Source organism: Mauremys mutica, chromosome 1 (genome assembly GCF_020497125.1).
Source record: "Mauremys mutica isolate MM-2020 ecotype Southern chromosome 1, ASM2049712v1, whole genome shotgun sequence".
In the NCBI taxonomy this organism is placed as follows: Eukaryota; Metazoa; Chordata; order Testudines; family Geoemydidae; genus Mauremys; species Mauremys mutica.
The window spans coordinates 181,395,076-181,407,080 of record NC_059072.1 but is presented as its reverse complement, the minus strand read 5'-3'; the positions used below and the strand labels follow the sequence as shown (position 1 = coordinate 181,407,080).

The following is a 12,005-nucleotide window of genomic DNA, read 5'->3' as shown; positions in this document are numbered from 1 at the left end:
AGGGATACACAGAATTGCTCTGGGGGCTATACTTTCCAGCTCCATATAACTGGAAGAGTGCCTTGTGCCATGCCAATTTTCCTCTAGGCAATTTTGCTGCCAGCAGGGCCCTGAGCCCTGGCTTATGCTGGCAGAAGCTGGCATATTCCACGGCTGAATCAACATTAAAAAGAATCAAACTCCATCGGCCTATTTTTCAGAGCTTCTGAGCACCTGCACCTCTCATTGACTTCTATGTTATTCAAAATACATGAAAAATAGGCTCCTAAGTCTACAACTACAGGTTCAGTCACTACCATCTGGTAAATCATTAAATAAAACATAACTTGGGTGCATAAATAATGACACACCCAGAGGATTCCCCACTAGGATGCTTTTTCAGAAAGGAGGTAATATATGTGGAAGCCAGTAAATAATTAACAAGGATTTGAAGAGATCTTAATGAATGTTAGTTAGCAAGAGTCAGGCCATACTGTAACCTTAATGACGTAAGACTTGTAGGAGCAAAGATAGTGTGAGGCGACAGGACAGGAACTGTGTACAAAGTTATTACGACCTTGCAATCACTAACCAAAATGCAGGCTTGCTTTTCCTAGGATTGAGACAAATAAGATAAGCCTTTTTGCTATGTATAAACAAAATGTAGTTGTTGCTTTTTACTGTCTGTATTATTGTTAGAAATTGTCTGTAAAAGGTATAAAGGCTTGCTGTGATTGTTTACCAGTTGAGAGACCTGTCCAGGACTGGGGTGACCCTGTGTCCTATGGCACTCTCTCCCTCCATGGTAATTACTGGAGAAATAATAAAGAATTTGATTTTGCTGCACCCAAACAAAAAGCGAGAACTGAGTTTTTCTTCGACAATTTGGGGGCTCGTCCGGGATGGCAACGCCCACGGACCCACAGACAACTACTACGGATCATTCCCCTTCGAACCCCATGGCGCCACATGAGAGGTATGAGACCTTTTGAAATCTCTATTGGGGTATCGGAGGAGGACTGTCCCTGAGGACGTCTGTCTCTCTGTTGGGCTCACGCCATCTGAACTTATTGACTGTGCAGCAGGATCAGATGCAAAGTGGTATTGGGGAGAGGCCCCAATAAGGTTAGTTTATAGCAGTACTGGGAACTGCTGAGTTGGCCAAGGAAATGCATAAGGTAATGCATAAGGTAAATGCATTAGAATGCACCGGTGCTGAGGGGTTTTTACCGCCTCAAGAGGGGTTGTCATACCGCCTCATGGTATTGGTCCGGACCAGGTAAAGATGCATCGTGGTTAAAGAGATAAAAAGGAAAAAAAAATTAAAAAGAGATAAAAAGGTAGAAAAAGAGGCCTTGGTGTGTGTGTGTGTGTACACCAGTATGAGTGGCTGTTACCGGGCTAGCCCGGTAACTAGTGGATCTTTAGGAGATCCGACCCACGGTGGGCTGACTCAGCCTGGCATAGTCCGGCGAGGAAGCTGCCTGGGTCTAGGGGTGTGTGAACCCATCTTCCCTCCCCTTTCCCTTCCGTGTGGGCTACTGACAGTCTGATCATCTCCTTGGTTTTTGAGCCGCTAGCACGGACAGGACACCCTCTCTGTGTGTGTAAGTGGAAAATGGGTAAGGGACAGTCTAAATATTCCACCTTACCCCCTAAGGGTGCCCCAGCATATTACATGTACGTACATTATGGTCCTAAAACCTGCAGGTATTTAAATGATTGGAATCTGTACACGCGTGAAAAATTCATTTAAACAATGCCCATTAGAAGGTACCTTCAATCTAGATAAGATCATATATCTAAGAGGAGCTTTTAATCACCAGAGAAAAGCCTCTGACACGGTGTGAGCAATTTGTCTAGGAACGGGTTAATTTGAAATTCGGCTTCACCCAGAGATAAGAGAAGTTTTTTTGTGTTCAAGGTCGAGAATCAGTGCGGACTATGCTAAGTGCAAAGGCACTACAAGTTACAGAATTGGAATTATATTTGCAAAGCTTAACTTCCCAGTGAGACATGTGTGGTTTAAGGCTTGGAGCATTCATATTTTTCCCGAGTGATGTGGGAGCATTCCCAACACTCTCCATTGTTGTTTTATTATTTTTAATGAAGCTTTAAAATTTTATTATATGCTCTGTCGGTCTGATCACCTGACATGAGGGATAAATTAGTAACAGGAATTTGTCACAGTTTGGTGAGCAATTAAGAATGGGGGGCACTGTAGAATTTACACCATCTATCTGTTTTACCCTTGTTAGTTTATGTTTGCTTTGTTTGGTACTGTTGCTGTTATGTGTTAAGAATAGCATGATTATAGGTGAGCTCTAATAGAATAAGGAAACACTATTTGGTTTTGGTGCACTATTTAGCTTTGGCTCTGTTTTGTTTAACCGGTTACTGATGTTTTTCTGCTCTGTTCATTTGGGCGTTAGGTGTGTGAGCGGAACTGAACTTCTCGTTCGTAATTCCTCAGGGTGGAAGCCATGTGTGCGATGAAGCTCTGAGGTTGTCCTGAGATTTTTACAGTCCCGCCCCCCGTAGCGGACAATGTAATAGAAGTAGGAAAAATCTGGCTTAGACTGTAATTTTCTTCGCTCTCTGTGTAATTTTCTTTTCTGTTTAAGTGTCAGCAGACAAATGGGTGGGTCTCTGGGTAGACCCCTAAAGGGGTTTGGATTGTGTGTTAAGTAAATGGCCTTTACGCAATGGCCATGTATTTTTGCCCAGGTGACAAGCCTTACTAGGGAGGACTCAGTTAGTCTTGTGAGTAAAAATGTTTTGGGGACAAGACCAGAAGGGTGGGGGCTAGTTGAGTAGCCCACCCTCCTAGCTAAGAACTGGTTGTGGAACAAGCTCGTGTCCATGGACGGGACGATTCAGTGAGGAAAAAAGGATCGGGCCCAGGCGGGAAGGCAACAGACACAGAGATTTGGAAAACAGGTTGGAAACTTTTGAGGGTATAGTGGAAAGAAGGAGTAAGTGAATATAAGCATGAGGATTTCAAATACTCAAGAGGATATTTGGAATGGTGATTTGAGTTGATAAAAGTGGCTGTTGGAAGGGAAAAGCAAGTGATTTTTAAGAGAACAGTTTTTGGTGATGTTTTCTTTCAGTGTTTAAAAGCAGGAGTTAAAAGCAATAAAAAAGCAAGCCAGAAATAATCTGTGTTACTGCAAATTAACTAACTGATAAGGTAGAGGCCGCTGAACCAGGGCTGTCTAAGAAACACATACGAGAAAATATGGGGTAATTCCTCTGTTTTGCCTAGAATCAACAAGAGTATTTGTATATTTTAAGTATTTAACTGCCCGGAAGGGGTGGACCTCTGTTTTTGTCTTTCAGATAATCAAAGAAAACTAATGCCAGCTGCACAACATTCAACGTACCTTGATTTACTAGCACAGTAAAAAATTATGTTGCGTGTTCTATGTTCTGTCTTGTCGTGTTTGTCTGGTGGCCAGAATTGTTGTGTTTCATATTTTCATGAGATGGTCTGTTGCATCGCAAGAGCAGGAACGAAGTCCAAGCAGAGAGAGAGTGTGTGTGTGTAAGCAGCCATCTTTATTCATTCCCAGCATGCTCTTATATACAACATGATAAGCAATCACAATTGCTAATTAGTTAATTAAACCCACACAGCCGCAGCTGTAACTCATAGGGTAATTATCATTCTACACACCTGTCTACCTATCCACAATTAGCTGGCCAATGAGAACAAGCCCAAAGCCAGCCCTTCACTCACAATTCTCAATCCAGAAGCCTTCAGCATCTCACATTCAATCCCACATCTCCCCCCTTTATTTACAATCAAAAGAAAAGGAAAAGGAAAACAAGATAAAAACATTCACCAAACATTTTTAACTTATAACAGCATAACACCACAATCTATCTTAATCAAATATTATGTTATTCATAAAACATTTGCAACTCATAACAGCATAACATTATAACCTATCATAAACAAAACTTTATAAGATCAACCTATATGACCATTCAATCCTTAACATATAATTTCAAAAACATCAAACGAACAAAACAAAACACAATAAACAAATAATGTAACCTCTGCAGGACCCCCCCCCTTTTTTTTTTTTTGGAAAACATCCCTCAGCTGTCAGGTGATCAAACTGACACTGAGGGTGGTGGGGGGTCTTAAGAAAAAAAAACATCAAACCACATGACAATACAACAACAATTCTGGCCAGAAAACAGACAACACAAAACATAACAAGGAACATAAAACATAAATCTTAGTTCTAAATAATAATTGCATGGTACCACACAGATTTTTTTTTCAAACACAAAAAATCATCTCAAGTGAGTAATTCATTCATGGAGGATCAGACAGAAAAAGTCCTGGCAGAGCTAACAAACAGCTCTCCTCCGGGGGCTCTGGTTTCGCGACATCTGAGCGCGTCTCGTGAGGCTCCTCCGCATCTGCCTGCCGTCACTCCGGAGGACGCAACCAAGGCCGGACCCACCTCGCTGGCATCCACCTGGGACCCGCATCAGTGGCAACACACACATAACCCCTGCCCCACGTTAGCAAGTCAACTGGTCCTTTCCATATTTGCTGCTGATAATCAAACCATTTGACCGAGGGTCGGGGGCCGCACCCTGCTCTTCCCCAGTCATCCCGTTGACATGTTTAATCGCGGGGGGCACCTGGCTGTTTTTACCAAGATGTAACCAATTAAGAGCTTGCAGCAACCGAGCGGCAGGCGTCTTATCCAAGGCGTCTGCCCGCTCACTGCAAATCCCCCCTTTTTGTCTTAAAAGGAGCGCCTTAAAAGAGGCATGAGCACATTCAATAATAGCGTGTAGTTTGTCTGCTTCAGCCTGAAGGGTTTGGACAAGCAGTTCTTTGGCTTGTAGCTCCTTCTTAATTTCACTCAGCTCAAGAACCGCAGCTCTATAATGACGACGGTTATGTGCTGCATCTACTTTGGCTGCCGCAACCTGCTTTTGAAGGTTATTAACGTTTGACTTTTCTCTTTCGAAGGCAGTCTGTAAAGCTTGAATATTTAGGACTGCTTGAACCCGGAGATTCAGCTGCACCAGGTCTGCCTCTCTCTCTGCTAGTACTGTTTCGAGAATGGTGCTGTGCTCTCGCAAAGCAATGTTAGACTGACCAAAACCAGTGAGCTTCCCCCGTTCATGTTCCAGTTCGAGGGCCAACTTCTTGTTTATTTCTTCCAAAAGTTTTATCTTTCTCCTAGATTCTCGAAGCTCCTGGCTGGTAAGTGAAATTACTTCTTGCAGCTCTTTCTCTGACATCATCTTACTGTGGCTAACAGCCTGCAGCTCTATCTCTAAAGCTTGAATCCGTTCATGGGAAACCTGGTTATTTCCTCCATCAGCGATTTGTGCATCCCGTTCTTTTTGCACTGACTGGAGGTGGCTTTCTAACTCCACTATCTGCTGGTGAACCTGGGATACTTCCTTCTGAAGTCTTGAGCATTCAACATCAATGGACTGCTTTTCACTTCGAAGTTTCAGTAACTCCCGTTTTAATTCTTTCACTTCCAAATCCAGCCGTTTCTTTGTAGATTTTAATTCACTAATCAGCTGGTCCTGTGAACTTGCATCTCTTTGATAAGCTTCCACCATTACCTTTTGCTGTAAGAACTGCTCCTTCAATCGTCTCTGCGCGGTGAGCCATACTGGACTCAGGGAGAAAACCTTCTTATCGCCCTGAGCCACTGATTTCCAGAGCTCACAGCCCAACCGCTCCCAAACAGTATTACTACTCGATTGAACGGAAAGTCCCCCTCTTCGTCCCCACCGCAACAGACGGGATAACGCATCAGAGGGGAACTTTTCTCCCCACCGCTCCGTGATGCGTATCAAATCTGCTGACGCAGCAGTTCCCATATTAGCTGCTCACTTCTTGGTTCGAGTGTGCCTCCCTTGTCAGATGCCCTGCGGCTTCCAGCCGCTTACTCGAACACCCTGCGGCTCCCAGCCACTTGTCAGGTACGCCTCCTTTCTTCGGACGCCCTGCAGCTCTCAGCTGCTCGCTCGGACACCGTGCGTTTTTTTTTTTTTTTTTTTCTCTCTCTCTCTCTCTCTCTCTCTCTCCTCCGGCTGCTCGACGCTGGGACTTCAGGCGCGTCCTTCTTTTTCTTTTTATCAATTCAGGCCACCAACACTATCTTCATTCAAGATTGGCAACAGTGGTACTAGTACTTATCTTGTTTTAGTTCTGTTTGCCTTCTTGATAGTTCACGATTTGTCTTCTAGTGACTTCAGTTATGGGTTTAGTTCTTTTTGCATTTCATTCATTTCCTTTGCCTCAGCCTTCTCATACTTTCCTCTCCTTCTCCTAGTGATAACCAGTACAATAATTCCAGCAACAATTGCTAGTACCACCACTACAATGACTGCAATAATACCAGCAGTCAGACGTTTCATGGAAAACTCTGGGGGCTTTTCATCAACATAGTAGATTAGAGCTTGATCAAATTTTAGAGGTTCTTCACTGATGTTTATCTGTAGTGTGAGTCACCTTTGACATCTTTTTCAAAGTAGTAAGCCACGTCAGATATATCCACACTCTTGGCAGACTTCTGGGAAACATTTTGTTTCAGTTCAATAGTGATATAAGGTTTTTCATACACAACATCAGTTATATACTCTGGATTCAGCGAGTAACGCTCCTTAAATTCATTTCTGATGATTACCTTCAAAAGAGAAACATCCACAGCTGTACTTCTCTCACTGTGTTTTGTTTCAATGATGATCCAGCTTGTTCTGACTAGTTCACTGCACTGTAAGTCTGTATCACATCGGGGTCACCATTTGTTGCATCGCAAGAGCAGGAACGAAGTCCAAGCAGAGAGAGAGTGTGTGTGTAAGCAGCCATCTTTATTCATTCCCAGCATGCTCTTATATACAACATGATAAGCAATCACAATTGCTAATTAGTTAATTAAACCCACACAGCCGCAGCTGTAACTCATAGGGTAATTATCATTCTACACACCTGTCTACCTATTCACAATTAGCTGGCCAATGAGAACAAGCCCAAAGCCAGCCCTTCACTCACAATTCTCAATCCAGAAGCCTTCAGCATCTCACATTCAATCCCACAATGGTCTGATTTGAACTCAAGCGGAAGTGTTGGATTGGAATGCAGATACTTGTTTTGTTCAACTTGGAATACAAAGTGTTTGGTTACATCAGAAACATGTGATATACTAGAGTCTAATACATTTTCTTCAGTAAGAGAAAGAAACTGCATTGGCCAAATCTTTTAATTGAGAATTGTTGTTAAGATCATACTGACAGTCTTTGGAAGCAAGGACATGAAAAGTTAACCCACTCCCCATATTGTACAAGGGATCCTTCTGGCTACCTCAGACTTTTAGCCAGGGGGCTGGGGATGGTGGATAGCTATTGGACTAGAAGTTATATTAAGTGGACTTCTCAAAGTGGGTGTGCTTGTCCTGGCTTGTCCTTCCAAAGTTCTGTAATAAGGTTATTTTAGTGAAAGGGTATATGTGGCATACATTGAATGATAATACTTCTGTACTGTATAACAGTACTGTTTATGTGTTCATGGTATGAAAAAGGTGTATAATTGAAGAGTAAAAGTTTTCTTTGTAGGTTAAATGAAAAAGAAAAAAAAGCCAAGAAGAGAATGGCTAACATGCGCTGGCCCCAGTCAAGGACACCGCTTGGCTGCCTACCAAGAGAAAGGTGGGGGGGAATGCCTGCTGCAGTTACACGAGTTTGGTGTGCAGCCCACTCTCCTCCTTGGGACCTTTTGTAAATATTCAGATTGATTTTATTTAAATGTCTAAATGTTGTGGTTATGAATATGTATTAGTTTTAGTTGATGTATTTACCACTTGGGTTGAAGCTTTTCCCTGCAGGACAGTAGATGTCTTTGCTTACAGATTTTGTACCACGTTTTGGCATCCCTGTGACTATCAACAGTGGTCGTGGAACTCACTTTACTGGACAGATTGTAAAGGAGTTATGTGCAACTCACTGCCCTCACCACCCACAGTCTGCTGGGACAGTGGAACGCCGGAACGGGACTTAAAAAAAATAAACTGCCCAAGATTTGTGCTGAGACACACTTAAAGTGGCCAGATGCCCTTCCTTTGGCACTGATGTGTATGAGAGCCATTCCCAATCGAAAGACTGGACTCGGCCCTCATGCAGTTTTGACAGGACACCCAATGCTGACTACCAACTGCACCCCCACTAACCCCAGCTCAGATGGACATTCATTTGCTGGATAACATAATGCTTAAATATTGTCAGGCACTAATGAAATGTGTTAAGTCTTTTTATACACAGGTGATGGAAGCACTACCAAAGGATCCTGTGCAACCTTGCCACTCGTTGGAACCAGGAGCCTGGGTCTACATAAAGATCCATTAGCGAAAGACTGCCTTGGCTCCATGCTGGAAAGGCCCTTTCCAAGTCCTGCTGACTACCGACACCGCTGTGAAGTGCCACAGACTGACTGCTTGGGCCCAGGATTCTCACTGCAAAAAGACCCCTCCACATCAGAAGAATTTTCCTATTGATGATTAGCCTATTCTTTCTTCTAGTTCTACTGTGCTTCTGGACAGCTTCTGGACAACCTCTCCCTTGTCCACTGACAGACCAACTGTGCCTTTAGACTTTTCTAGAAAAAGCACAGCTATTACAGGGTGATATGTGCTGGAAACCTCTCCCCTGTAGGATGCTAAACCTTGATTGTTTTGGGAAGGAAGAAGAAGCACTCACTCCGCTGACATTGCCAAAGTCCAGGAATTCCTGACTGAAAAGGACACTGAGAACTGACCCTGGTGAAGAAACAAAGAATTACATACTGGCAGGAAGAAATTTGTGGGACCCATGCTTGGGACTGTGGTATTAATTGGATTTTGGGGTTTATTCTACAGGCTGCGCCCTGTGTTCTGGATAAATCCTTCAGTATGTATTGCCCTCCCTAATTGGATTTTAACTGACATTGCCCTTATCCAGTTTTCTACATACCCAGATTGCTCACAAGGGGCTGCCATTAGATTAGCACAATAAAAGGCATGGGTTATTTCCTCTGGACAAAAAGGGAATTGACCAGATCCCTGTGGGCTGGAGCCAATAGTGTAGTAGCCATTTGGACTATTCTTAAAGGCCAAGAACATGATAAGAAATTGGGGCAACTAGAAAAGGCCACTAGTCTTATTTTTGGAGCTCAGCTATCTTAAGTACAGGCTGAAGTTGGTGAGTTACATGTCATTTCCACCCTTAGTTCTATGACCCAGAAGGAGACTGACAGAGATGGTATTGAATATCACTGAGGCTGGGAAGGCATTGCAGTGGGATCTGGACCAGACTTGGCCCACTGCCCTTACAGACACGTCAGGAGTACCATCTGATCTGTGGTCATGAAGACATACTTGGACACTTTCTGGATGGAAGTGTGGACATTCACAGTGCTCCTTCCAAGCATATGGACCAGTTAGGGGGTGTGGGCTCCCACATACCGAATCCTGCTGGGTCCATGGGGAGGATGCATGTGGAACTGAATTATTTACCGAGACATCTGGGAAATTAGACCACCTGGTATACCTACCTGATTTATAGACAGTACCCCTAGAATAACACCTGATAAGATATACATATTGATCTTACCACTGCTGCAGGCAATTATATCATTTACTGGCCTGCAGATAGAATGCAGATAGAATGTTGCAAGTAGCTCTTAGATTTTAGGTATATTTTGATTGGACTAGAATAATGCCTGATCGGTTTCAAAATTTGCTTTCATTGTTACCAAAGGTTCAAAGAATCTCTGAATTGCAAGGGCAAATTCCCATGCTTTAGAATATATATCAAGCTGGAAGGAATGCCTTTCATACAGCTTATAGAGTGTTTACTTTATGTACTAGGTATGATGTTTTGTGCTTTGTGTTCGCAATTGTACAACAGCCCCATTATATTATTCCTATGGGATTGTTATTGTTTGTAGTGTTGTTAGTTAATTTAGGATTATATTATTGTTGTTGTTGTTGTAAATAACGTAAGAATAGCAATACCTTTCATGTTCATGCTAATCATGCATTGTCATTACGTCCCATGACGGTTGACATGTTTGCTGTAGAATCTGAAGTCCATGGTTTCATGCGAATTGAGATTTGAAATTGTTTGTTGTACTAGAAGTACAAAAGGGGGGAGTGTGGAAGCCAGTAAATAATTAACAAGGATTTGAAGAGATCTTAATGAATGTTAGTTAGCAAGAGTCAGGCCATACTGTAACCTTAATGACGTAAGACTTGTAGGAGCAAAGATAGTGTGAGGCGACAGGACAGGAACTGTGTACAAAGTTATTACGACCTTGCAATCACTAACCAAAATGCAGGCTTGCTTTTCCTAGGATTGAGACAAATAAGATAAGCCTTTTTGCTATGTATAAACAAAATGTAGTTGTTGCTTTTTACTGTCTGTATTATTGTTAGAAATTGTCTGTAAAAGGTATAAAGGCTTGCTGTGATTGTTTACCAGTTGAGAGACCTGTCCAGGACTGGGGTGACCCTGTGTCCTATGGCACTCTCTCCCTCCATGGTAATTACTGGAGAAATAATAAAGAATTTGATTTTGCTGCACCCAAACAAAAAGCGAGAACTGAGTTTTTCTTCGACATATATATAAAGAGTTCCAGACACTACCCCTTTCTTATTGTCAATCTCATGATCCCTGAAGTAACAGGATGTATAATGTATTCTGTGACAAAGGATACAGGTGATCTACTTTCAATTTTAAATAGCTTCTGAGCCATTTATATCCTGCCATAAACTGTGATGTTAAAAATGTACAGGTGCATTTTCTCTTTTACAGGTGGTTTAAAGGAAACAATTGAGGAGTATTTACTTTTAGAAATGTCCTGTCCCCCTAAATTCAGTCACTCAGTCATTGGTCTCTCTTCCACCCTCCCCCTGGCACACAAGAACACACACACACACGAGTCTCTTAAGACTGAAATATTCTACCAGGGACACGTGGTATGTCAACGTCAGAAACATCTCTTGGCAATGCAGACCACTCCAGTGTGTTTATTTCTCTATAATGCATACTCTATTATAAAGATATTGAGGAAAAACAATCCATGCTCTATAAAGGGAAGTGAGGTATTTCAACAGACCCTGGAAGGTTTTATCCACACTGGAAGTCTTTTATCCACCACACAACTGTATAGCAATGGATATAAATATGATAGGGGCCATATCTAGAGATTTGGCATCCCAGGTCACTAAATGAAAATGCTTTCTTCATCCATGATAAATACCAGTCTTCATTCAAATTTGATTGTAATTTATGGAGTAAGATCTTAGCTAGAGGATGAACTGATGAAAGATGACTTCTTAGAAGGGCAAAATAATCAATACAAATAATCACACCACGCCATCACTAAACTGATGAAATCACTGCAATTAGTAATAAATTAACTTTTTCAGGGTCTCATTTGGAACGAACATCTGTAATAAAAATTACCTGCTGTCCCCTACAAAAATTTCAGCCCAATTTAGGAGGATAAAATGCCATCTGGTGTTTTAGGCCAATACACTGTTTTGATTGTCAAGCTTCACGAGCTTAACCAGCTTTTTTCACATCCAACTGCCCATTTTAACTTGCTTACTCCTTTTAAAGACATTGAGATTTCAGCTGTAACAGCAGCCTACTTAAGCTCTCAATGCAGACATTATTATTATCATCATCATCATTTCAAACTTTTCACTGAGGCAGAGTTACAGTAAAATGTTAGCATACTAAAATGTACATTACTTATTGAGGATTAGGTTAGTATTCAAAGAACCTGGCTAAAGATTCTGGCTTGCTGGCTATGGCACAATCTTCCTCTCAGTATGCTAGAAAGGCTGACCAAACTTCTAAATAACTATCCTCTTTTTGGCTCATTTAATGCATTTACATTTGGAAGACTATGTAAGAGTTAAACTGCTAATGGGGAATGAGTGACTTTAAGCAGTGCTTGAGTGGCACTGACAGGACCTAATGGGCTGGGGCAT

The 12,005-nt window shown here is 42.1% G+C and overlaps 1 pseudogene; it reads right to left on the bottom strand.

Moving 5' to 3' along the window:
- Positions 1-6,085: 6,085 nt before the first annotated feature.
- Positions 6,086-6,767, bottom strand: LOC123353636 (annotated as a pseudogene).
- Positions 6,768-12,005: the final 5,238 nt, after the last annotated feature.